The sequence below is a fragment of the Bactrocera neohumeralis genome, chromosome 2 (assembly GCF_024586455.1).
Source record: "Bactrocera neohumeralis isolate Rockhampton chromosome 2, APGP_CSIRO_Bneo_wtdbg2-racon-allhic-juicebox.fasta_v2, whole genome shotgun sequence".
In the NCBI taxonomy this organism is placed as follows: Eukaryota; Metazoa; Arthropoda; class Insecta; order Diptera; family Tephritidae; genus Bactrocera; species Bactrocera neohumeralis.
In genome coordinates, this window is record NC_065919.1 from 1,602,083 (window position 1) to 1,628,649 (window position 26,567).

The 26,567-nt window shown below is 37.4% G+C and overlaps 1 protein-coding gene across 6 annotated transcripts in view; it reads right to left on the reverse strand.

Annotated features, from left to right (window-relative positions):
- Window positions 1-26,567, reverse strand: part of LOC126750882 (uncharacterized) — a 124,397-nt gene that overhangs the window by 77,682 nt on the left and 20,148 nt on the right. For all 6 annotated transcript variants that reach the window (XM_050460653.1, XM_050460649.1, XM_050460652.1 and 3 more), the window contains exon 2: window positions 13,235-13,279. The gene's annotated coding sequence lies outside the window, so the exon portion shown is untranslated. The remainder of the gene's footprint in view (window positions 1-13,234; window positions 13,280-26,567) is intronic.

The window sequence follows — 26,567 nt, forward strand, 5'->3', positions numbered from 1 at the left end:
ATGGTTCAAATGTATATATGTATGCGTGTTTGGGTCACAGCATTTTTCGCTATACACATATATATATGTATGTATATGTGTGGCATCTACGGGCAGCTGCACAGTTTTTGATGCATCAAGCTGACACCTACACAAATACGCCAATGCTACACTTTCTAAAAAATACTTTCGAAAGCGACACTAGAACAAACAACAGCAAAAACAGCACTTAAATGGAGCGCGCGCGAAAGAAATCTGAATCTGAACAGTTTCCGACAGTTGATTAAGAGAAAATATAATTTATAGCACATTTGTGGCAATGAAGCGCGTAGAATGACGAACGCACATACACACATGCGAGCGTGCGCAGTGAAAGGATGTGGGCAGCAGGAGGGGCAGTCTATGTTGCTGCTGCGTCGCCAAGCGAATATCCATTAGACCGTGATCGCCTGGGTCTGACGAGTGCGTGTGTAAGCGCAACATTTTATTTGCATCATGCCACAGGCGCCCAACCCAAATGCACGCGACACATTTCTGTCGCTATCAATAAAATTGCCGCCGCCGCCGCCTCAGCCGATGTCACGACCGTCAGGAACTAATAACATTTTCTAATATGCCGCACATTGCAAACACATATGCAACATATGCACATACTCACGCTGGCGCTGTTGTTGTTGCGATGAGAAGAATTTCACCCGACCTTTTCGCCGTTTCTGCTCCAGAAAATCCCCAACTCTTTCGTTGGCGGCTGTCAATTGTCGTTGGCGGTCGGCTCGCGTACGCGTGGCTGCACAACGAGCTGTCAGACAGTCGCGCGGCGGTTGCTGTTTTGGTGGCGAAAGACAAGGCACGGCAGCGCTGTGAATTGGAAAACCAAAACTGCGCATACTTCTGTTGTTGCAACAATGACGGCGGCAGCTTGTTGTTGTGCAATTTTCATTTATGATTACAAATAGTTGAGATATTTGACACATTTATCATAAATTCTGCAAATGGCGCGCGTGTATCGATGTGATTTGCTGTCCGCCTGCATATAACCAAGCGACAGCAAGACACATTTGCTGCTGAGATTGCTAACGCTCAAAATGCGCTCCTATCAGCCACGTTCGGCTGTTGCGCCATTTGTTGTTGTTGCCTGAGTAGCCTTGCGCCATAACTTTGCTATGGTTTGTGGCATTGCGCTTGAATTTTCGCCGTATGTGCCGTAACTTTCGCGCGCCAACCGCCCGCCCGCCGCCCTCCCTTCGCGGTTGCATTGTGTACATTGTTGTCGGCACATTTGGCCAAAATCAAATAAAATATACGACCGCATGTGTTTCTTCGCGCAAACTTCTATACCACAAAGTTTCAAAATTTCTATTTTTTGTTTTTGTTTTTGTTTCTGCACTTCGTAGGCGTTAGTGGGCTCGTTAGTCTTTGCGCTGCTGGTAATATGCTTTTTGTTATTGTTGTGCCTTGAATTTCCACAATTTTTTATTTCTTTCTTATTACTTCGGCCGTTATGATTCGCCAGCCGTGGCGTCGAGCACCGAGGGCAACACTACATTCTGCTGCCTCAGCGCCGTGGAAAGGAACATGAGCAACACATGTCGGCGTTTAAATGGCAGCAAAGGCTTCACATGTCTACAAAATAGTTCATCTAATGTCATGAAGCGCGAGAAATTTATTGCCGCTCCAAAAGAAATGGCTGCGTCCGCTTGTACGTCAGCTAACGGGTATTTCAGAGTTTGTTGTTTGAATAGCTAAGAATTATTGGGGAGCTTTCAAGCTGTAATAGGTCAAAAATATTTTCGGGATCCCGACGTATTCAAAATATGAAAATGAGGTGAGCAACACTAGCACCTAATTCAAAAATGGAAAGAGCCTTCCAAAATCGAAAGAAATTTGAGTTCAAGTTGGAGAAAGTAATACGAAAATCGGAAATAAACCTCCTGAGAAAATGCTTTTATAAGAGCTTGTAATTGGCATACGTTGTAGACGCCTTGCTCTAAATTTAGTAAAGTGGCAAGGCAGTTGATGAAAATTCAATTCTTAAAGAACTATGCTCGCCTATTGTTGAAGGAGGACTCTTGGCCATTTATGTATTGACAAAGGTGGACTATACCAGCTTTGTTACGAATTAACGAGAAGACAGCTGATGAAAACTCCCATTACCCTAGCTAGGTCATGTCATTAGAATGAATGTGAGTCTTAAGCTCCGAAGAAGTGGGAACATACCTACTTTTATTTCGCACAAACTTTGAAAGACAAAGAATCGAGTTTTCAAATTAAGGTTGACCGACGAAAAATTTAGATCGCTAAACACCACTTCAATAAATTTATATATCAACCGAGGGCAGTATTCGCTCAGAGTAGAACAAATGATTACAAATAAAAATAAGGTTTATGCACTGAGGAACTTAAGCTTTAATTGATATTATTTTTTACAGTTATTCTTAAGACATAATGGGCGGGATATTATAGCCATGGCAAAACATTAAGCCAAAAAGTGGAATTTCATAAGAAAGTCAGCTCCGAATTGCCACTAAACATAACCTCCAAATCTTAGCTAGCAAAATTTTGTATGAAATAAAATTATGAAGTTATGGCTACCCTGTCACATTAAAAGCTAAGTTCATTTTTACTTTAGCACACACGTATATTTATTTGTATGTGTGCATATGAGAATGTGCATATAAAAGTCGCTTTATTTATTGCACGAAATGGCAAGAAGTGACAATTATTGCAGGCAGCTTTAATAAATTCGCAATAAAGTTACCTAAGTCAATAATATCGAGTTTTGCGACATACATACATATGTATGTATATGTATGTATAAGCATATTTAAAGGAAATTTGAGCGCATAAAAAGTGGCAGATACCAACACAGAGCGCGAAAGAAAAAACCAACAGTTATTGACAATAAAAGTGCAGTTATTAGAACGGTTGTAAAAATTGTGGAAAGTTTAAAGGAATACTAAAACAAATTAGCTTTTTAATTTTCAGCATTTCTGCATATAGAAGTGTGTGTGTGTGTTTAGGCCACAGTAGTTGCGTTCGTGTGTGTGCATCGGCGCTTGGACGCAATCGTCGATTAAAATGAAGAATATATAACGGCAATAAATGTTCATTTGTTGTTTGTCATAAATTCCAAGGCGATGCTAAAACGCAAAGGCCAACTGTTGTGGGCCAATGCCAGGTCGTCTGCTCAGCAATGTTCGCGTTTTTGTTGCTATTCAATTTCGTATTATCCATTTATTGATATTGTTGTTTTTGTTGTTGTCACAAATTTACGACAATTTTTAGCGAAGCGTCTTCGACGGACATTTAGTGGGTATTCAATTAAAAGGGCCCAGCAGCAGCAATTTGTAGCGAATGAGGCACTAAAGTGTGCAAATGCTCAGCGAAAATCAGAATGCGAATAAAATAAATAAGTGCGGCAAGCTCACACACGACGCCTGTGCCACATGAACGACAACAGACACACTCAACAACAAAAAATGTACTTGTACTTAAATTCCTAGAATTTGTTTTTTTCTTGTTTGTTTGGTAACTTGTTGTTATTGCATGTTGTTCTTGTTGTTGTTGTTGTTTTATTTGCATGCGATAACCCTTTTCGCTTTCAGCATATCAGCGCAGCAACATAAAATTGTCAAAGTTGTTGAGCGTCACCAGTTGCTTGATGGGCAGCGCCGCATGTGTGTGTGTGCGTGATGCCTGCAAAAGGAGGAAAAAAATATTTTTCCAATGTGTTAAGTTTCCAAGCAAAAACTCAAATTGGTTGTCATTAATATTGTCAACCGGAAGTTTCCAAACACACACACTCGTGCAGCTCGAACATGCAACTCTGTGAGGCAACGAATATGAAATGAAAGCAAAGAAAAGACACTTCAACTCGGTACACCATCAAAGCCCGTGATGATTGCTGCTGATTTGCCGGTGCTGGACAGCGTGACAGGCCACTCAATGAGCACTCGTTGATCGCCGAGGCACCCAGAACACACACACACATACATACACTCGACCATTTAGGTGTAAAATGCTATAAATTTCATTTGAGCATTGAGGCATAACCATATGGTATGTATATTTATGAGTTTATGGATTGCAACATGAGTCGCTGTCAAAGTGATGATCGTCAGCAGCAACAGCCTTGGAGCGCATGTTGCTTGTGGTAATGAGGTAAAATGTAGTAAGAGTGCGAATTTCAGCAGCGTATGTCTTCGAAGAGGAGCCAGCAAGCGGAAATGTATTTTGTCACAGGCCTGGCAATTGCCTCGACACATGCTGTACATGCCGGACTGCGCTTTCGTAGATGGCCTGCAACAATGTTGTAGTATCATAAGTGCTTTGTCTATGAAACCAAACAGTCTTCAAATAAGGCTTTGGAGTCAAAGTACCACCATCTGGTTGGAAATATCTATATAACGGAAATACAAAAATCTCGCCCGATTGGTATACTATTCATTCTCACCTTATCTAAGCTTTATAAGAAAGAGGAGTTTCTCCTACTTGAGTACTCTTCGAAATTTGTGGTCCTGTGACGTATGCAGAATTTTCGAATACTTACATAGTAACCCTCCTAAACTTGAACCATTCCACATAAATACATTTTATCTTTCACGCTTTCGCGAATCCTTCGAATGTCTTATTAAATTGAGTTGCAGTCCCAGGAAATTTATGCGCTACATTAATTTAAAATGATTCAGCCTTCGACTGGTTGTAGGCACTGGCGATCACGATCATGACGTGCAGGCGTATGGCAGAACAAAACACACAGACTGATAATCAAACAGACATTACCACGAGTGCATACGAATGCCATGCGATATTTGGACAGACAGTTTGGCAGTGCGTTGGCAAACGACCTTGCGCGCATGCGTAGGCATTTCACAAAATTTTAATCGCATTAAGCGCACGCAATGCAGACGAAGGCAAAGGTAATCCTTTTTTCACGAGCTCGAATTTTAAATGAAGCGCGAAAGCAAAGTCGTGCGTAAGTCTATAAAACGCCTGGGGAGTTTGAGCTTGTGGCGTGTGCATTGCGTGTATTTATCAGAATAATTAGCAAAGCTATGCCAGCGTCGACAAGTTGCCGAAGCCGAGAATTGTCGTCTTGTTTAGGTGTGAATTTAAAATCGCCAGTAAGACGTAATTTTAGGTCACAAGGGAGCGCTACACCTTTTATACGTTCCAGTGGGCATTAATGTGCATGCGGCACATTCCCTTTAAGAAATTGAATTATTTCTGTATTTCGAAATAACTACATATATTTCGTGTTATTATGTGGTGATTGCTTGTTTTTTCTTCTCCTCTATTTCTGTAATTTACTAATTAATTTGACGTCACCTTTAACCTCTTCAATCCACCGGTTAAGCCATTGTCGGCTGCGGGTCAGCGTTCGGTTTCTCCAGTGGCAAGACTATTATGTTCACCAAAAAAAACATATACAATAGAGTGCTTTTGTTAAAAAGCTAGTCCATATCTGCCACAAAAAGCGAAAAACCGTTGGGTCAGCGAGGCGAATATGAATATGAAGGACACTTCCGCTCAAGTTATGGCACTTCCCGTAAAGCTCAGTCAATTATGCCGAAAACCGGAAAGCTGCTACAACAACTTTTACAAAAATGCATGACAGCAACTCTGCTTCAATATCCAAGACACACACATACATATATACTCATCTGTGTATGAGTGTATATCCTTGTTGGCGGTAAATTAATCACTCGTAATTTGTAAAGCGTAGCAGTGCCATCAAACGAACGATCAATGACGAGGAAATAAAAAATGCAATAAACATATGTGAAGGTGTCTGTGAGAAATGAGCAATTAATAAATAAATGAAGGAGTGAATATTTTTCGGACAAGTGAATGCAGTCAGACAAGTACAACTGACAAAAAACAATAATAACAAAAATAATGAAATTATTGATTAATATATGTACATACATCTTCATATGTTATGTATATGTATGTATGTATTAAAATACAAGCATTTCGAACAAATCATTATTCAACGTTAAAAAATGAAAATTATAAACGCAATTGTAAAGCAATAATTTATTTACTTGTTAACAGGTTCTCAAAAACAATAACAACAAGGTGATGCAAACAGTTCCAAATATAGAGCTATTACTTCATCTTCAGATGTTACATAGTCCCAAAAAGATACATACGTACATACATGTACATGTTTTTGGTATGTGTGTCAGGCGGACCGCTAAGTGCTGAAAATTGAGTAGCATCCGGAGACGCGAAAAAATTGCAACCGCAACGACACCTTTTGGAACGACACATGCGCATACATACATACTTATACTTATACGTTCGCCTGTATGTCCGTCTGTATACTTACCAAAATGTCTTAAGTGCTGCTCTTAACCACCAAATTAGTCGCTTCATTCATTCATTTGCTCATCTTCTTGCTGTTTTACTTTTTTTGAGCGTTTTTTGTCATTTAAATTGTCTCCGCTGCGGTTTGGCTGGCGAATAGCATCGCCACATAATTGAAGAGCAACTGAATAATGCATGACCAATTATGTACATCTGGCTATATGCACACACACATATATACATATGTATATGTGTAGGTATGTATGTATGAACGCGATGAGACGAGCATCAATGTATGTCAGCATCGAAGGGAGTCACAATGCCTACGGAATAAGGTCATGACTAACCAAGAAACCGGCAAAACAGCAGTCGACCAAAGGCCAAAATAAAACCAGAAAAATTATAATAACAACAAAAGATCGGAATGTGAATGTATGTGTGGTTGAGAGAAGACAAAGCGCCTGCTGGAGGGGAACCCTTTCTGTGTTCATAAAATGTCTGATAATGCTGCAACATTGGCAAGTCCAGCATTGGTGTTTCGGTTATGCGGTGGAATGGAGATAAAAAGACACACACACGCGCACAGATGCACAGAAATATGCAAATAAAGAACACTAAACTTCGAGGATGCAAGACGTATACATAACGGTTCTTGGCTTTGTTCCTTAAAAGCATTACAAAGTAAATTGCATCCAAAGCGACTTTTTAAGATCGAAACAACAACAATAAAAAGTAAATACATACATATATCTTTATGAAATAAACTTTGGTTCAAACACATTGGAAAAGTTTCTTCATGTGAAATAAACATTTTTATTCGAAAACATATTTTTGTGTTAAAAAATCGGAGTTTTACCAAACTTGCCTCGTATTATAATTACGAATTGATGAAAATATATTAGAGTTTGTTTGTGACGTAACGTCTCATACGTCAAATGGCACGTAAGTAAGTTAAAGTGTTCTTAAATATGACTTCGCAATTTTTTAACCGCCAACACACTTTGAGTTTTTGAATTTTCCATATTCATATCATAAACAAATGTTTTTCTAAATTTTTTATAGTTTTTTCTGCTACCGCAATGTTTTATTAATCACCACACTACACGGTATATTTACATTATTTAACTTTTTACTTTTTGTTCACTTTGTTTACACTATTTCTCGCTGTGTCAGCGCGTTCAAAAGTTTTGTGTTTTCAAGCTCACCTCACCTTCGTTCGGCTGGCTTAAAAATGCCATATTTTATTTTCCAAGTCTATTATTTTTGCTTTAGCTTGCATTTTTTTCGCCAACTTTATTTTGTGCTTAATAATCTCTTTAATTCTACCTATAAGACGCCCACGCTCAGGCACGTCGCGCATTACTCATGCCTTGCTTGCTCGCTTGCTTGTTATTTTCTTTAAGCTTTTTCAGCTACTTTATTTACTTTTTTCACTTTTTTATTTCATTATTTTTCTTTCATACTGCCGTTAGGTCACCAGCGCGCTTCGCGTTTTGTACATATGATTTTTGTGTTTTTATTTTCATGTTGTTTTTGTTGTGTTTGCATATTTCATGTTTTAATTTTTACGGCCGCTCCTGGCCTTTCTTTGACATTGACAGTAGCTTTTCGCGTAAAAGCCTTTTTGCCATTCTTATTGCGCTTTATTTTCAGCTGTTCTGCGCCCCTCGACTTGTTATTGTTTGTGTATGTCTGTATGTATGCTGCTGCCTGGCGTGTGTCTCCGTTTTGCGCCGATTGTTTGCAAATTTTACGCTCACTTTGTGTGCTAAATGTTTCAATGTTTTATTTTATTATTTTATTTTAAAGAAAACAAACCTGGCAGCGTCTTTTTGGCTTTTGCCTCTTTTGCTGCTTTTGTTTTTATATTCTTGGTTTTGTTTTCTTTTTCGCTTCTCACTCATCTTACCTTACTCAACGCATTAATTTGTTAAACAAATTTCGCAAGCTCACGCGTGTGTGTATGTAAGTGCCTGTTTAGGTACGTATGTATGTGTGTGTGTATATATGTATGTTTAACTCGTTCAATTTTGTCCGCTTCTTACATACATACATACATATGTATGTACGGTAAGTCTTTTGTATTCATCGATCGCATCGCAACGTTTGCATGACTCACTCACTCTTTGGTTATACTTAAACTTGGCAAAACAGAAGAAACGGAATTTGGAAAAGAAAAATAAAATCTATTGTCTCGATGCTATTTCAGGATCATTGCGTAGCTCATTAGTTCTGTGTTAGTGTTTTATTAGTTTTTTTGCGTAATCTTTTGGTTCTCTGCCAGCGCGAAATTTCGTAAAACCTTATAGGAATGGGATCAAATTCAAAATTGCTGGAGATCTGAGTCTTCAAAACATTTTTTATTGCACAACAATTGCTGATCAAAGATGTACATACATACAGGGTTTGTCCGGAAAGTAATAGGACTGATTTTCTTCAGCCGCGATTATACCTCGAAGATTGCGCGCACCGACTGGATTCGGTAGAGGGTGTCCTAGCGGCTGGTCAAACAAACATTTGGCGCTACATGTGTGCTAGCTGAAAATGCAGCGTTCGTTAGAGCAGCGGTACGGGATTAAATCTTGTGTGAAACTAGGTAAATCTGCGACAGAGACATTTGATATGATCAAGATCAGACCAGATGTTGCTATAGTAAGAAGTGGTGTGTTTTGGAGGGTCGGGAAGAGCTCGCTGATGAAGACCGTGCGGGAGACCTGCGACTTCGACAAACACCGACAATGTGACTCGTGTGCGTGGGTTTTACGTGGAAATCCTCTAGAGAAGGGTCAATCGGGTACGACAAGACATTGCAGCCGATTGGAAGTTGCACCACGATAACGCCCCGGTTCACATCGCCTTTCTTGTGAACAAGTACCTAACCAAGGCCGGCATCCCAATGCTCTCGCCGCCCCCCTACAGATTATATGTGGACCCCCGGACTTTTTTGTTTCCTTGCCTGAAAAGCCCTATGAAAGGAAAGAATTTTGATACGACAGAGGGGATCTAGCAGCATGCACCTCGGCTCTCAAAGCTATTGCGGAAAATGCCTTACGTGACTCCTTCAATGCTTAGAAATCGCGCTGGCAACGCTGCATCAACGCAGAAGGAGCCTATTTTGAAAGTTTTGAAAAAATTATAACGATTCCTCACTTTTTATTTTATCAAATGAGGCGATGTGAGTCGCAATTTTGTACCACATATTTCCACAATTCCAAGAGTGAGAGTATTACACCATTCATGTTCAGGTTCCACTGAAATTAACATTTTCGAGTAATCAAAAATCAAGAACACGTGTGCCCAAAAAAACAACAAAATTAAAATAAAAACAGCTTAAAAATCTCAGCAACGTCGAGAAGGCCCACATAAATTAATTTGAGGAAACCGACACTCGCACGCACTTTTCACTTGATTATCTCTAATCACTTTACCTATTTATGGGGTTCTCACGAAACAAGGTCAAAATGTGTTTTCTTTTTTCCACCGCCAACCGGTAGCTTCATCTACATCTACATCAACATATGACCACTAGCGCGTGAGCACAAAGTGACTGACGAACCGATAGACTGGCGGTCAACCGGTTGAGACATGGCGCTAGGGTAATGAATAGAACGCGCAGAGACGCAATTGCGGTGGTGTGGGGGCAGGTTGGAGATGTGGAACTATTTACTACTCTCTGATGCAATACTTGCAAATGTCGATACGCGGTAAATTGATGAAGCCAGCGCCGACGAACACGCCAGCCACTTCACATCGACTTCGATACGCATGACCCGGCAAGAGCGAAGGGCAGGAAGAGACAGGCGCTGAAGTTAAGAAGCATGGCTTTTCATTGGGCGCTTGTGGCAGGCGCACGCAAAGCCATCTGGCTGCACTCTACAAAATAGTGCTTCTAATATTTTCTAGCACTTATTATGTTAACACGCAATTAGAGTTCTGGGGTTGATGGAGCTCGCAGCAAAAACGAGTAGCAACTGGAAACTCGAGCATATTGAAGGAGTGGAAATGCGCTAAAGATGACATTGCAACGCTGATGTAGTGAGTGGCCATAACTATAGACTGAAGGAGGCTCGGAGCGTAGAATGAGACGAGGAGGTGTAAAAGACGTACTTGAAGCATTATATTTATGTGTGTGTGTATCAAGAGTGCGGCTAGAATGTAGTGGAGTAGAGTGGAGTGTTGTGGAGTGGCATGGCGTGGCGACTAGTGAAGTGGCTGCTAAATGCAGTAGCGCAAAGAATTTCTGCGAAAACGCGCAACAAACACTTGAGTGTCGGCTCTACGAAGAACCATGTCTAACTATTTAAGTTAAATGCCAAGAAGAACGAGTCATAAGAAAAAACAACGAAGGCCGAAACTAAATAGAGTACAGCAGCGCAAATACAATGAGTGAAGCAAAACAGCCGCCAAGTGAAGGAGCTGCTACTGGTCTTTAAATCTTCGCGAAACAAAGCAAGAAGCAGAATTGACGGGCAGGAAAAAAGCAAAAATGTGTGTGTGCTTGTGTATGTATGTATACAAGTGTATGAATGCGTGTAAACTTTATCAAACATACATAATTTTTCCTGGGGCGGAATTTTGATTCGTGACAATTGTTGTTGCATTTGTGGTGGAAATATTATTAGAGTTCATTATTGTTCGTCTGTATGTAGAAGGCGGTAGTCAAGTTTACAATTTGCGTGGGAATTTCATAAGTATTTCATGCTTTTTGATTATTTTTAGTCTGGCGGATATTTACCGTAACCGCAGCGAGATGCGAAGAGTAAATAGCGATGTAAATGATTTATAACAACAAATGAATAAATGTTGTTGGCCAGTGCGGCAGTGTAAAATGAGAATACTAAATGAATTTAAGAATCTTAACGCACTATTTTAGAGCTATTTTTATAAAATAAGAATTGAGGAACTTATAATGATAGCAAAAATCCCATAGGCGCAGAAAGTTCTGAACACTGCGGTCAAGTGGAAAGAGCGTTGCCAAATAAATTTAAAATTTAGAGGAAAGGGAAATTTTCAAAAATTGTTTAAATATATCCTGCAACTACAATCTGCAAGCAGAAATTAAGCAGTATTATATAAACACCTTAAACACTTTCTTCCATTTTTTGGGGTCAATTGTAGGCAAAACTTTCATCTTACTTGAAACTCGAGTAATAATGCTAAAATTGCGTTTCTCATCTATACTCTGTCAATCCTACGATTGTTTACGAAGAACCAAAGAGGTTTAAACAACTGTCTCTCTTTGCCTTGAAGAACTAAGAGCGTAGATGGTAGTGATAAGCGCACCAGCACGTCATGTTCGCTCACTGGGGACTGCCCGTAGAACTTTAAAGAGGAAAACTTTACAGAAAAATTTTGTCGTACTAAGATTAAAGCAATACATACTTGTAAATAACAGTAATATCAGAAAAGTAAAAGAAAGATAAGGGTAATTATGGACTAAATGCGTCTCCCAAACTTTGATCGTTAATAAGTTCATTAATCATAGGTACAGGTAATCTGGCAACTCTGCCGCTAATAACCAGAGAAGGAGTCGCAAGTCACTGCTACTTTTACACTTCCTCCACGACACTTCATAACAATAAATCAAACATTCGCACATTGTTGTAAATAATTTTTTACAGTTGTATGTATTTCGATGTACTACATGCGTGTGTGTGTGTGATTATATGCAAATACACATAGATCTATATATGTATACATTGTTATTTTTACATATTCACGCCCTTTGCCAACATACAAGTCATCCGCGTCCGGAGTTCACTTTACATGCGTTCGCCAACGGCATGAAGCCGCACCAAAAACAACAATGAAACGTTTCATACACTGATTGCTGATGTTTACCTCCGCCGCCTCTTGCCCTGCGTTCACTAACTTACTAAGTAAATTAAGTAAATTTGCGGTTTCAGTCTCAATGACTTCCACAAGACACGCACACACACACACACACAATAGGAGCCAATCCCTCGGGCACTGGAGTTGAGTGCAAAGCGCATGAGTATTGTAATTTCAGTTGTAAAATCAGCCATGACCCGCGAGACCGACGAAGGCAACAGTCTACTTCTATACACGAGTACCTGAGCGCAAGAGAGTAGAAACTTATATATCTATGTACGTACATATGTATAGGTATGTAGGAGTAGGGAAACACATTGGCCTCTGTGCTGAGTGGTATTTGTGGGCAAAAACTGTTTCTGTGCTGCCATGGAATTCCTGTACTTTTTGTTATGAAATCTGAACGTCCACAGTTTTAAAAGCATATTTCTGCCCTTTAGGTTGTGGGCGCTGCACTTCTGTTGTTATACTTCTAATTACTTATGTACATATTTATATATGGGTAGATGACGTTTGTGACAGCAGTTATAGCTTTGAGTATTATAGCAGCCGACTTCTCTGAATAGAAGACGATTTCATGTTCGCGAACGCTTGTGAAATTAATAGAATTAAATATGAACGTTCGAACAACAAAACAGTAGCAATACATTCAACTAAACGGTTTTTTAGTTGATTGAATAACAAACATACTTTTATGAAATTCCAGCAATGAGAATCGGGTCATAGATTGCTTCGCTTTTGATGGAGTTCAAGTTTTTGATTGTCTTATTTGTTATCAAAGAAATAAGTACCGCTATTTTGTGAACGACTCAACAACTTATCACTTTTCCCATGTACTTGTAATAAAGGAAATATGTACTTATGTATGAATATATGTATGTAGATATGTATACTTCTAACTATTCGCTGGTAATTTAAGTCAAAAAGCTGGATATAAAGCTGCAAACTCAAGTTTCCAATAAGGCCAATTGTTATTTTTATCTCGAAAAGGAAATACGCTTAAAAACAAATTTTACTAGGCTAAACCCAATGGAGTTGAGGGTACTAGAAATACTTTATAAACACAGACTATAACCAAATCTACAAACGCACATCAAGTGTGATTTCTTACCTGCGTTTCTTTTATTCAGCGCTCAAGTTAAATGGGCTTCCGTAACTGTAAATGAGAAATAAACAAAAATACAAATTAATTTGGGAATTATTTGTTTACAATTTAACTTAGACATACTACGTCTACATACATATGTATGTACATACATGTCAGGGTTCTCATAAAAAGAGCACTCGAAGTCGCAAACGGTCTATTAGCACTTTCCCACACACCAAATACCCAATTCACAACTAACAGAACACCCATCAGTGTGTCAACAAGGTTGTTACTACTTGCCGCTCGTATGTTTGTACACTTCGATGGTACTCGTATTTACTCATAACTGTGTGGTCAGTACAAGGTCCAACTGACCGGTCTTCCTTGAAATTACGTGCGTAACAATCAGCTTTCTTTCCGGTATGTAACACACAGAGCTGCACACATCTACTGTCGGTGTGACCCAGAGGCGGCAAAACATTAGGCAAGCACGTTGCACACACACACACGCACAAGCATGACTTGTAGTAAAACGAAAAACGTGAAGTTGCACGGGATTTATTCCCATTCATAGATAGAATTTTGGTTACCGACTGTTTGCTTTGGCATGAAATGATTTTGAACACACAAAAGACGAGCGACGACTCGAGATGTTGTAAGAGTTTCCAGGAAACACACTCGGGTGGCAGAGTTAACGAAAAGAACAAACATGACGGCTGTGACAAAGTGGCGTGATAAAACCGGGTTTCAGTCGGGCCTGATATATGTATGTATGTGCGTGCATTTCACACATCTTCAGGAAAGTATGTACTTTTCTACATATATGTATATGTATGTCCATAAGATTTCCATTTTTAGGATGGTTAAAAAACCAGCACAATTTGTTTGCACACCGAAGTTAATAGTTTATAGACGCTACATTTGGGTGCAAGAATTTTTATTTAGCTTTAGCTGAACTACAAAATAAAAATGCAAAGCTTAAAACTACAAAATTGTGAAGAAATGCCTCCTGTTTGAAGAAATTATCCAATTAAAAAAAAATTGATGAAATGAAGAAATGATTATAAAACTGCTTTTAAATGTAAGGATTTTGAGGAATTTTTCTAAGATTTGAAATTGAGAGCTGAAAAAACCTTGTTGTTGACAACAAAACTAAATAAGCACTTATAATTTGCTAACCTATATATTGGGTAGTCGAAAAAGTCTTTTCGTATTTTGTTAATAGATGTCGTTGCAGACGTATATCTCCAGTGCTACAAATCACATTGTGTTATACCATATAGCGTTGGAAAAGTGAGATTTCAAACTTTAACTAACCAATTGTAAATTAATTTGGGAAAGTTGAAAAAAAGTTACAGCTGTTCAAAAATGAGTGAAAATAATGAAGAAATTCGCTATATTTTGAATTTTTTTTGTAAAGAGAAGAATTCCACGCAAGCGACAATGGTTCGCTCGTTTCCTTTGTGAAAATTTCGAAATTTCTTTATGCACTGATGAAAGTTTTACGCTGATGGAATAATGTCTCTGGCAAAAAGTGGTCGACCAAAATGGTATATGTATATTTGTTTATTTATTTATTATTATGAATATAAATAAATTAGGAAAAATTTGAATAGACATACGAAAAGACTTTTTCGACTGCCAGTATGTAAATATCGTAAAAATATTCATAAGTTAATTATTTTATCATTTGTATTTTAATTAATTTTTAAATTTTTATTATTGTTGTACATATAATATATGAATTTTTATTAGCACAATTTTGTAATGAATCATTAAAAATATTTTCGTTATGACAACGTGAGTATATTTGAAATTTTTATGTTCTGCTTTGAGTTAATTTTCGCATTCTTTCGTTAAATGCTTTTACAAGCCTCGCTTTGTTTATTTCATCTTTCGTTCTCTTGCACACGTGTCACTCACAAGCTTTGCTATTAGTTTGTCTTATGTAGTATGTATGCGATAGTGAGTATATACACATATAAGTTTCATGGTAAGAATCTTTGCCTTTTTAAACTCGCAACTCGCCTTTCAACTATTGTTTCATTCTCTCCACTTGTGTTTTTGCTTTCACGCAATAAACGCTATTCATTTACATACTTACATATAGACATGTGTATTTGCATGACAGTGTGTGTGTATATAAAAAACTTTTTCATTATTTAGGCTCACATGCTTTCACAGCTAATTAATTTGCTGCCTATCGCGAAGAAATCTCGAGATGAGATCTCACGTAGCTTGGCAGTTCAAACATTATGCACTAAAGCAAAAACATACATTCATATGTATGCATATAAACATTGAAAAGTACTTGTATCAATATAGATAGGAGGACATATAGGCATATATGTATGTAGGTAGTTATACTGTAAAATACATTGTAAAGGCAAGGTTTTCGCTTTTTTCCTGCGTTATCTTAGAGGTATTTATTGCCTTAAACTGCAACACTTGATTTTTGATTTGTATTTCCATTATAAACACACACACCAACAAATTGACAACATGAGTATTTATATACATACTCATGTACAGATTACAAGCTATGTATATACATATGTATATAGAATCCCAAAATGCTGAAATTGAACACCCAAAAGATTTCTTCGACAAAAATACTTCTTTACTTTTATTTGCCGTTAATTCAATGCGAGTTGTCTTCACCCACTACCCGACTGATCAAGTTTTAATCTGAATTATTGCCCGAACGACGCCACTCAATTGACAAATTCCGAAATCTTGTTGCGAAGGCAATCGGAAATGTAAATCCGCGATAACATACTGTTGACTTACAGATCTAGCTACATAAATTCATACATATGTACATATAGAAGCGTTCTTTAGGAAGTATGAATTTTGATCATGCTTTTTTGTATCAACTCGCCCATGGAATTTTAACTCGAGTTTCATTGATGTGATCGAACAGGTTTTTAAAAATATAATTAGCTATATGTATGTGTAGACTAACTAAACTCAAACTAAAACAATAAATTTGTTCAAAATTCTACATATACATACATACATACTATATATAGGCACATGTAGCGGTATTCAAATAAATCAAGAATTTAATCAAGACTTTTCACATTTTTTCATTTGTTGTTTTAATAAATCACAAACAAGTCGAAACGTTGTGACTTTTATTGAGTATTGGAAATTGCAAAAATTTTCATATTAAATAGCAATTGCGATATTTCGATTTTGCGCACCATAAGGTGATCGAAATATGTCGAAATTCAAATTATACAAAATTATGTGTATGTATATATAAAATTTGTTTAGAAAAAATCGCTGATTTCTGGTTGGTTCCAGAAGAGTGATCATCGCAGTCATGTCCGCATATTTGTTTATTTATCCAGATTATGAAATAAGATTTACAACATACTTTATTAATCGATTATCGATATAAATAAAAATTGAGAGTTACTTAATAAAAATAGGCAAAAAACCCAGCCTCCCCTCGTATTACCAGATGATGTGTTAGAAAAATATAGAAGTTTTGACAATATTCTGGACAAATTAGTACCAATAAAGCGCGCTTTCAGGCGCATAACACGTTTGTCATAAGGTTTACTGAAAACCATGTGCTTCATTCGGTCATATACATTATTTTTGGGTGGTTTTGAAAACAATTTTTCACGAAGTTGCTTCGTTATATTTTCATTAATATTTCGCTAGCCTTATTTGTATTTGAGAAGTTATTCGGAAAAGAACACGAACGTATGCACTTATTTAGTTACATATGTACATATGTATGTGTGCATAAGCATTAGTATAATAACAAATAATTGAATAATTGAAAAATTGAAATTGAGATACATACTTAATCTACTCTAATTGCAGCTCAATTTGGATAAAACTTATTAAAACATTGCAGTAAAATAGATTTAACGAAATCGTAAGCGCTTAAACCGTTACGTGAGGGAATTCGTTGGTATCCTCAGCGCCGTTACGCATACAAATGCATGTGGTTTTGCGAATATACTGATGAAAAGTGTAAGAAATAAACTGCAAATAAATTAAATTTTATAATTGTGCACGAAATTTTTAGCGTGCTTCATTAAAAAAGTGACTTAAGAAATAAATTCATGAAAACCTTCGTGAAAATTGCGTGGCGCTGAAACTTGAAGAATTCATCGTACTTTGTGTGATTTCGGGTGTGTGTGTTTGTGTTTTCGGCGAGTACTTATGCTGCGCAGCGAATGGGCAAAATTGATTGCCACAAACATACATACAAAGGTCTCTGTATTTGCGCGCAAATAAATAGCGTAAAACCGTGGCAGGTGGCACGGTGGCACGTTATACGCATTGCATGTGGAACGCCAGGTTTTTTAAGAAATGTCTACGCTGTTATTTTTAAATTGCTTGTTTCTCCTCAAATCTCGTTTTTAGCTGTTTTTCAGTTGAGTTTTCGATTAGAAAAAAAATTAAAAATATTTTTATTAATGACTCAATGCCGAGGTATGTGAGCCCGATTAGCAATTCATCTGCGTCTACATGTTTATTTGCCATCATAAATTAATTGTTAAAAAATTCCGTTAAACTGTTTAATTTACTAGCTGTAAAGTGTTGAGAAACCCATCAGTCTTCAATTTGGCACAACTAAATTTCAAATGACATGCAATTAATAATTGAAACGCTTGAAAATAACGAACGAATTGAAGCGTAAAGCAATTCGCAAACACAAAGCCATGCCGCAAACAGTTTTCGAAAATAAATATATTCGAGCAAAAGCACTCAAATTGCAGACGGACATCAAGTGGCGCCTCAAATGCGCCATAAAAGCGCCATTAGGCTTTTCTACAATTTTTTTTTCATCACTCAATTTAGAGACACACACTTTAAATTGCCGTTAGCCGCTAAAAGCTACAACAGCAGGAGCAGGAGCAGGCGCGGCAAGTAGTGAGTAATTAATGCTGCCGGGCAACTATTTAACGATTAAATCATTTCTATGTGCGGGTCCAACGACCAGTCGGCGAATGGGCGGCAAAAGCGCAGCGGGTGGAGTAGCGGCAAGCAAAAATTAAAAAAAATTAAATTTAAAAAAATTACATGTAGTTTGAAGCGCGTTGTACATTTTAGTGGCGCCGATGACATCAACAACAAATTGTCCAAAGTGACCGATTAACTGTGTGGACTTTTTACTTTACATAGACATGTTCGCATATAACTAAAAGTATATTTACATATGTATGTATGTATATATAAGTTGCCATTGAGAAGTAAAATTGGCGTCAAATTTAATTGATTGATTATGTTTTCTAGATTATACAACATCTGTGAGCTATAAAAAATAGTCACTAAAATTGTCATAAAATATTAGAAATCAGACTTAAACACATTAAACTACATATACACACATATGTATGTAAAAATGATAATATATTACAATGTTAATTCAATATTTTGTTTGATACCCAGATCATGTGACTTTAACGCTTTAGAAACGAATTGCGAAATGTATACCCTATACGCAATTATACAAATAAGCAAATTGTTTATCAAACAGTTGGTGTACTGAATAAATGTGCAAGTTTGACATACATATGGTTTAGGAGCTGAACTCAACTTCACAGAAATCCTAGAATGAGTCTTACAATTATATGATGGTTGAATAAGTCTAATCCCACGCCCGCTAACACATCATTCCACAAACCACAACACTGATAGCTCTAATCCACCACACTTGAGAGCACCAACACTCACACGTTAGTTTGTCCCAAAGCTTATTACTGTACAATTCGCCTCAAATAGCCAGCATTCAATTATCTCCAACTTCAGCTCAGCTGAGCCCGTTTAGAAACGAAAGCGTGTAGGGTATATAAATTCCAATTTCGAACAAGATTCATTTCGTGTAACTTTTTTATGTCATCATGAAATATTCGAGTGAACGCGTTGAGTAATTTCTGATTTAATGCCGCCCCAAAAGCTATAAAAAAATAATTATATGGAATTACAATAAGACGATTTGATAATCTCAGGCAACGGAAAAGAGACTAAATCCGCTGGCGGCACTCAGATTGCAGCATCTGTGGCACACACGAACACACACATAAATATGTATATTTCAATTTCCACAGCCATGTGCACACATAGACAGATAAATATTATGCATGCGCCGCAATTGCAGCAGTTTTCTCGTTTTATTGCATTTTATTGCTTCTTCTAAAATGAATACACAGATTTTGTACGGTATTTTTCTAACGCCAGTCTTGGTCGCGAGCTGACTGACTGGCAGCTGAACGAAAATAGCGGCGAATGCGACTATTTTTACGGCAGGCACCGCTCCGCAGCCACGCGTTGCTGCCACACACTCACACGCACGCACACACCAGCACATAATCCATGCAACACTTGCGTCTGGCGATGGCAATTTCTTGGTGGCAACAAGCTCATGCATACATGCATATTGATTGCTTTATATGCATATCAGGCACCCGCTGCTCCACCTCAGCGCCCCTGCGCCAGCGCTCGCTCTAAGGAATTTCCTCAGTCTGCGCGGAATTTCACTGAGTTATAGCCGTGGTCGCGTTGCGTTGCTCGAAATATAGTGTCTAATGCATAGCAGATTTGTGGAGGAATCTTGCACGCTTTCAGCATTCGGTTGCGGCAATCGGAGTTGCAACGTGAACGAAACGTATGTATGTGTGAGTCGTCTTTTCGAAGCGCGTTGCTTGCTTCTGTGCATTGTCGCCACAGTTGCAACATGTTGTTGCAACAACTTATTGGTGGATGCGTCTTTTCGACGTTTGTAGTTGTGTTTGCTTTTCAAGTTGCAATAAAATTTAATTGCTGTCAGATAAAACACGATCCCAAATCTAGCCATTACACAAATTTTTAGTTAACTTAATGTTTTGTGCATTCATTGCTTCATAAAAATACCTGAGCGAAAATAATTTCTTTCGTTTGAGAATTTTGAATTATGTCAACAGCTTAATTGACTTGCAAATACGCAATTGTGGCGCCAAAGCATTAAAAAAATGGAAACACTTACTTTCCGCTGCAATGACTCTAATATTGAAAGTTGTGATCAGAGACGATTTTTTATTTGAAACTTTTGGTTCCGAAAGACAGACGAATCACTGCGAAATGGAAGGGCTTAAGGATGAGTAAGAGCCCCGATAAAAAATATATACATGCTTTTTACTAACACGTTTTCAAAAAAACTACAAGTATTTTTTTTCTAATGACAGGTCACAATCTAATCTATTACTAGACATGCAAGCCGGATGGGCATAAGTAACGATGATACAAGCAGAAAGTGCAAAGTATTAGGCCAGACGGAGACGCTGGAACACCTACATTTCCTCTGCCGAACAGTATCTAGAACTCGTCTTAAATATCTTTGAGCTTCAAGCCGTTCTTAAAATTCGGAAAAAGCGTTAACGTCCTGTGTGCCGAATACTTCAGCTCAAATTAAACCTGACATTATAAGGGACCAAGAGCTTTGATACAATGTTGTTTTAAAAATATTGGCAAGTACATACATGTAGTAGTTCGTTTCCATTTCTATACCTATTTGTGTACCAGTATTCATTGTAAAAATGATCTCATATTTTTATCGCACATTTTCCGCAAATTAATTTGTTTACACAAATCTTTGTTTATTTGCAATTTTAATATTTCACACTTGGGTACTTTGCATTTGGATGCCAGTTTTCTATTTAACAATTCAAATATACACGCCCTTTAATTGTGTAAATAGCAAATGGTCGCACGGGTTCAGATAAAAGCATTGGCATTTTATCAGTTGCACTTTTTCAGCTTTTATTTGCTTTCCATATTTGCAAATTGCTTTTTGATGCAATCAGTGGTTCAGGGAACTGATAAGATACACAAGTGTCATATCATAAGTGGAATAGGTAGGGAGTATACAAGGATGTGAATATCAGGAATGCGATGATTGGCTTAGAACCTATAATTTTCACTGATTTCAAAGTGAAATAGAGGCAAAAAACTTTTTCGGATTCTCGGACTGGTCTCATAATAATAGAAACCAGAAATAAAATAACGGTACCACACTACCTCTAAAAATAGCATTGCCAGAAGCGTACGACGGTATCGTACTGCTAAAATAGGGATTTTAAAAATAAAAAATCATAAATTCAATTATAAAATAACAAACATCCGAGCGTGAAACGGCAAACGTCAAAGACTATGGCACAATATTCGAAAAGTAAATGCCGGAGGCAAAAGAAAAACGGCCGCACAAAAACAAATATATTTTCCAAACATAAGAACCAACAGCAGAAGTCAATAAGACACGTACGCACATACGTAGTACTAGGGCGACTGAAGAGAGAGACAAGGCACGTCTATGGCACTCCAAACTGTTCGATCCCAATTCTGTGCTAAATTACTTTTTGTTGGTGCCATTTGCCTAAGGTTGGGCGCATTCCAAAACAGCGTCAAGAAATTTGCATGGAGTGACCGGAGCTGCAGCCTTGTCATGAAAGGAACGAACTGTCAAACCTTAATAATAACTGTAAATAACTCCTTTCGTTCGAGATCGCAAGACTTTTGGATTCTTACGTTAGTTTTCCTCTACTAAACATGTACATTTTTTTCGCGTACTTCTCTCTTGACTTCTCGATTCTACGCCCTTCGTTATATTTTGCAGTTTTTCTCGCGTTATTAATGTTTGCCAATATTTAATAAAAATGTTAGGGAATATTAAAACACGCGATTAATTCCCGACGAAATTCCACTATGCAAATACACAATTTTTATTATTTTATTCTCCTTTCTATATTACGTTGTTGCCTCTTCCGTTCACTCTGTTGCTATCGCCTATGCCGTGTGGGTGGCGCTGTTGTTGCTGTTGCTGTTGTTTTGTGCAGCGCGGATTGTTGTTCGCTTGTCGCTGATGATAATGCAGCGTGTGATGATTCGTTATGCCTGCTTCAGATATTTATTTTTAAATTTTATTCAAATTTTCTTTATTGTGTTGTTGCAGCATCAATTTAGCCGAGGATGTGCCGCCACTGCACTCACGACATAAATATTTGTTGTCATTCTAAGTTTACTCACTTTACTGGTGGCAGTACATTTATTTCGAGACATGTGTATTTTGGTCGATTCAATTCGTTGTGTGATTTCTTTGAACGCAATTCTTATATTTTTGTGTTTTTAAATCTGTGCGAGCAGATTAAGAAATTGAGTGATGCTTTTTTCAAAATATGGCACATACTTATTTTGAGTGTTCATTTATTTATATTTTCATTTTTTCAATTTATTTTCTCATACTCATCATTTAAATATAACCCGTTATTTTAAATTGCTTAATTTATTTTGGCATATTTTTTAAACAAAAGACCAAATAACACCTCTTAATCTTTTTAAAAAATGCGCAAATTTTCGAAAATTAAACGTAATCTAAAAAAATTAATAAAAAAGGGACTCCTGATGCTTATCTTGGTAATTTATGTCATTTATGAGGTTTAATTTTTACTTTTCATCATATGAGACTTATAGCGTATTTAAAATTTAAAATAAATGCTAATAAAAGACCATAAAAATATCGTTACTCATTGCACAAATATTGCTGTAAAGTTTTTCGAATTAGATTTTATTTAGGCTTTGTGCATACACTGTAAATATTCTTTAATATTATTTCATTAGAAATATATGTATGTATACTCTCAAAATTAAATGGTTTTGTGCTATTTCTGGCGTTTGTGCATTGCAATATATTATAAGTATATTATAATTATAAATATTTTCTAAGCTAACTTTCGATTATTCGGTATTGCGCTCGATGCGTCACTGCGTACTTAGCCTTAGGAGGCAAAGTCTGTTTCGAATGTGCTTTACACATTGCTATTCAAAGCAAATGAAACTTAATAAATATTCAATAAGTTTTTTGCTGGAAATTAGCTAATTTAACGATCTCCTGTGAAGTCAGCTTCCTGCATCGATTACCAGCCATATCTATTCGCTTGCACACCTGCAGTTGTCACTGCTCATGCCAAGCAGCAAGAATTTGCCATGCCAATTACAGCGTTAGTTAATTGTTTAATTGCAAATTGTTCGCCAAACTGGTTTTGAGGGCATTAAGAAAATATTTGTCGTTCGCAAAGTCATTAAATAATAATATCTATAGCAGCACAGACCAGCACGGTGATTAAGAGTGTGACAGAAGGAATTAATCTCGGTGGAATATATTTCTAGTTCTTGGTACTTATGTGCCTTATGTGGGCTCAAAGGCGTTAACATGTTGTTCGACATACTGACAGACAAGTGGAACTACGTACACAGTGATTTATGAAGTACCGCTTAGCAAGACTGCCTTGAAATTAGATGAAGACTACATTCTTCAAAGACATTGCGGCATCAAAAGCCCAAAATACCAAAAATAAAGAACTTTTAAAAATCTTGTTTAATTAATATACTTTAATTTTGTAAAAAATTTGTGAAAGAAACAAGCTTAAAAAACTGATGCTAATTTGAATTAATTCTAGCTTACCTGCTCTTCGAGGGGAAATGTGTGAATTAGAAAGTGCAACTTTCACGATATTCCCCATTATATTACCAATTATCTACACATCCCTTTCTAATATGATTAAAACAGTTCTATTCAAAATTGAAAGAATGAAAATATTAGACACTGGCGCGTTACATACTTTCTAGCGATACAATTCTTTCAATACACCGCATTCTTCTGTCTTCTGTAAGGCTGCTGTGAAGCGCGGAAAATTAGTTTAGAAAAATAATTGCAAAAACGCAACAAAAACTCGTTGCCCCATAGATTTCAGAGTATGTATGATCGTAAGCATATGTGTATGTATGTATGTATCTCATATATACATATGTATCTCAACAATTGCGCTAAAATTGCAACAATCAAATAAATTAGCTGCTCTCATTGTCGATTGCTGCTCGAGTGGAGCTTTTCGTGGAATAAGAGTTCTACAACTACGCGAACCACTCGCCACTCGCCACTCGCCGCTCGCATTTAATTATTATTTCTTTACTTATTTCGTATCTTTTATTCTTAACATTGCTCTCATTTGCTAGGTAAAAGCGTTTGTATGCTGTGTTGTTGTTGTTGTCACAATGGGTTGCCCACTAGCAGCACTTATAATTGAAGCATTTAATTAGCGCCCGTCTGCGCGCCTCTGGGCATCGCACAGACACACACTCGCACAGCCCCAGCATAGCGCAAAAATAGCGAAGAAAGTCAAGTGGCAAGAAATAATTATTGAAAGTAATTGCAACGACACCAAAAAAGCCAGTAAGAGCAATTAAACATAACTCCAGTTTGGCGTAAACAAATGGTCGGCCTTTGAGTGGCGATGCCAAGACGAGAAGAGACGGACTGCGTCGCAACAGTGGTGCAAACAGCAAAAGAAAACACATAAATGAGTATGAAAAGCAAAAATAGCTTTGGCCAAAATCGTTTCTAAAAATTCTTTGAGCAACGAAAGTGGAGAAAAGTGCTGACCCACTTAGCCGGAGAGAGTATTCGGAGGGGAGCGCATACAAGCGAGCAATAAAGGTAATAATGAATAGTTTATTGTATGAATTAGTGACGGTTATTATAAATTGAAGTCGTAGCAATAAAATGTGAAGCCGGCAGACAAGCATTGGATCGAGAGATAGCGAACAAACGGAATGCAATTTCAACACAATGGCGATAGGAGAGGGGTCCCCACGTGGAAAAACAACAAAAATTACCACATTTTATTTTTGTATTCAAAAATGTTTATGCTAAGCGACGCTAATGGGCACTTAGTATCAAAACAGAAAGCAAAAATTATTAATAAATATTTTAACAATCTTCCAATTATAAATAATGGTGTGTCAACAAGCGGCCCACAAGCGCACAAGCTCAACGCATACACGTAAAATATCATATATCATAATGCTCGTAATGAGTCCACCTGTCACTTTCGGCCGTGTAATAAGCGCATCGAAAAACGTCTCATTGTTAATGGAAGCAACACGAGCCTCAGGCATCTGCCATTCGAGTAGACACGAGTCGCTTGCAAGAGATGAATAAAAACAATCGTTTGTGTCAGTTTGGCTTCCCAATATCAAGCTGTAATTTGTAATATTTCTGCTGATATTTTTTTGTGCTTGTTTTCGATAAGACACTTTCCAGTAGTTTGTGAGTCCTGGATAAATTCGTGGTCACTCAGCTTATCGAATATTGATCAAAACTCATTGTGTAGGTGTAGGTTCGATTGTGTGAACCCAAATGCTGTCAAAATCCATTTACAGTAAAATAATGCACTCACACAATTTTCAATCATCTTGACACTCAGCGCTCTCAGCTGACTCGTTCTTAAAACAACCAAAAAACAACCCGACGCCCTCTTGCATGCTCATCTTCAGTGATCAAAGGCATTAATATAATTATTAGTACGGCGTAAAAGATATGTTTTGAGAAACGCTATTACAACAAAAGCCCTTATCGATTGTAAATCCAACTCATTTCTGGTTGATTATACACGAATGTTTCGGGAATGCTTTCATAACAACATAATGCTGAATACTGGCAGGTTATTCTAATTGACCGCATTTTTAAACGGACTGTACTGTGCAAAAAATTCTGTTTGTTTGTGAAGGTTTCAAAAATGTAGACTCTTTAAAGGAACATGACGCCGGTTCGTTCTGTTTGTTACTCTTATCTAACAATAATTCGCACAAAAAAATAACAAAGCAAGAAAATAAGCTCCAAATCTATGTTTTCGAAGAGAATATATTTTCCTTGAATAGACTGTCATCACACACCAGAATATGACATAATGGAGGGAATAAATTGGTTGAACCATTAACTTGTTCACAAGTTTGCTCGTAATTCTGTAAATTCCCAATAGCTCCAAGATCTAGAAAATTTGAGTATACGTACACACTTACATTGGTGTGTGTTTAGCATAACATTTCCTCTAAAAGTTACGAGCAAATACATTGGTATACCTACATACATACATATGTATATGTTATACCCATTGATAGGAGAACAGAAATCAATCACCCATAGCAGCGTAGCTTGCGAAGCTATTTATAAAAGTCTGAAGTGAACGAGAAAAATTCCCAACCCGCCTCAACAAGCGGCCAAGATCAAATAACCCATCAGGGTTAACGGTAGTTGCAGAAGCCCACCTACAAGCGAACAACCCAAATAAAGGCAACAAACGAAAGAAGGAAAAAACTGAAAAGAGCACGCATCCACATTCATTTGAGACTCGGTACTGCCGGAATGTGATCGAATGTGCCGGCAAGGGCATGCCAAAAGACAGCTGGGAACTGAAATCGAACCGCAAGCCATAATGATGTGTTCATGAACGCCAGTAAACAACAAGAAACACAACAGGAAAAATGCTCAGTTATGCCGCAACGGGCGCTCGATGATCGC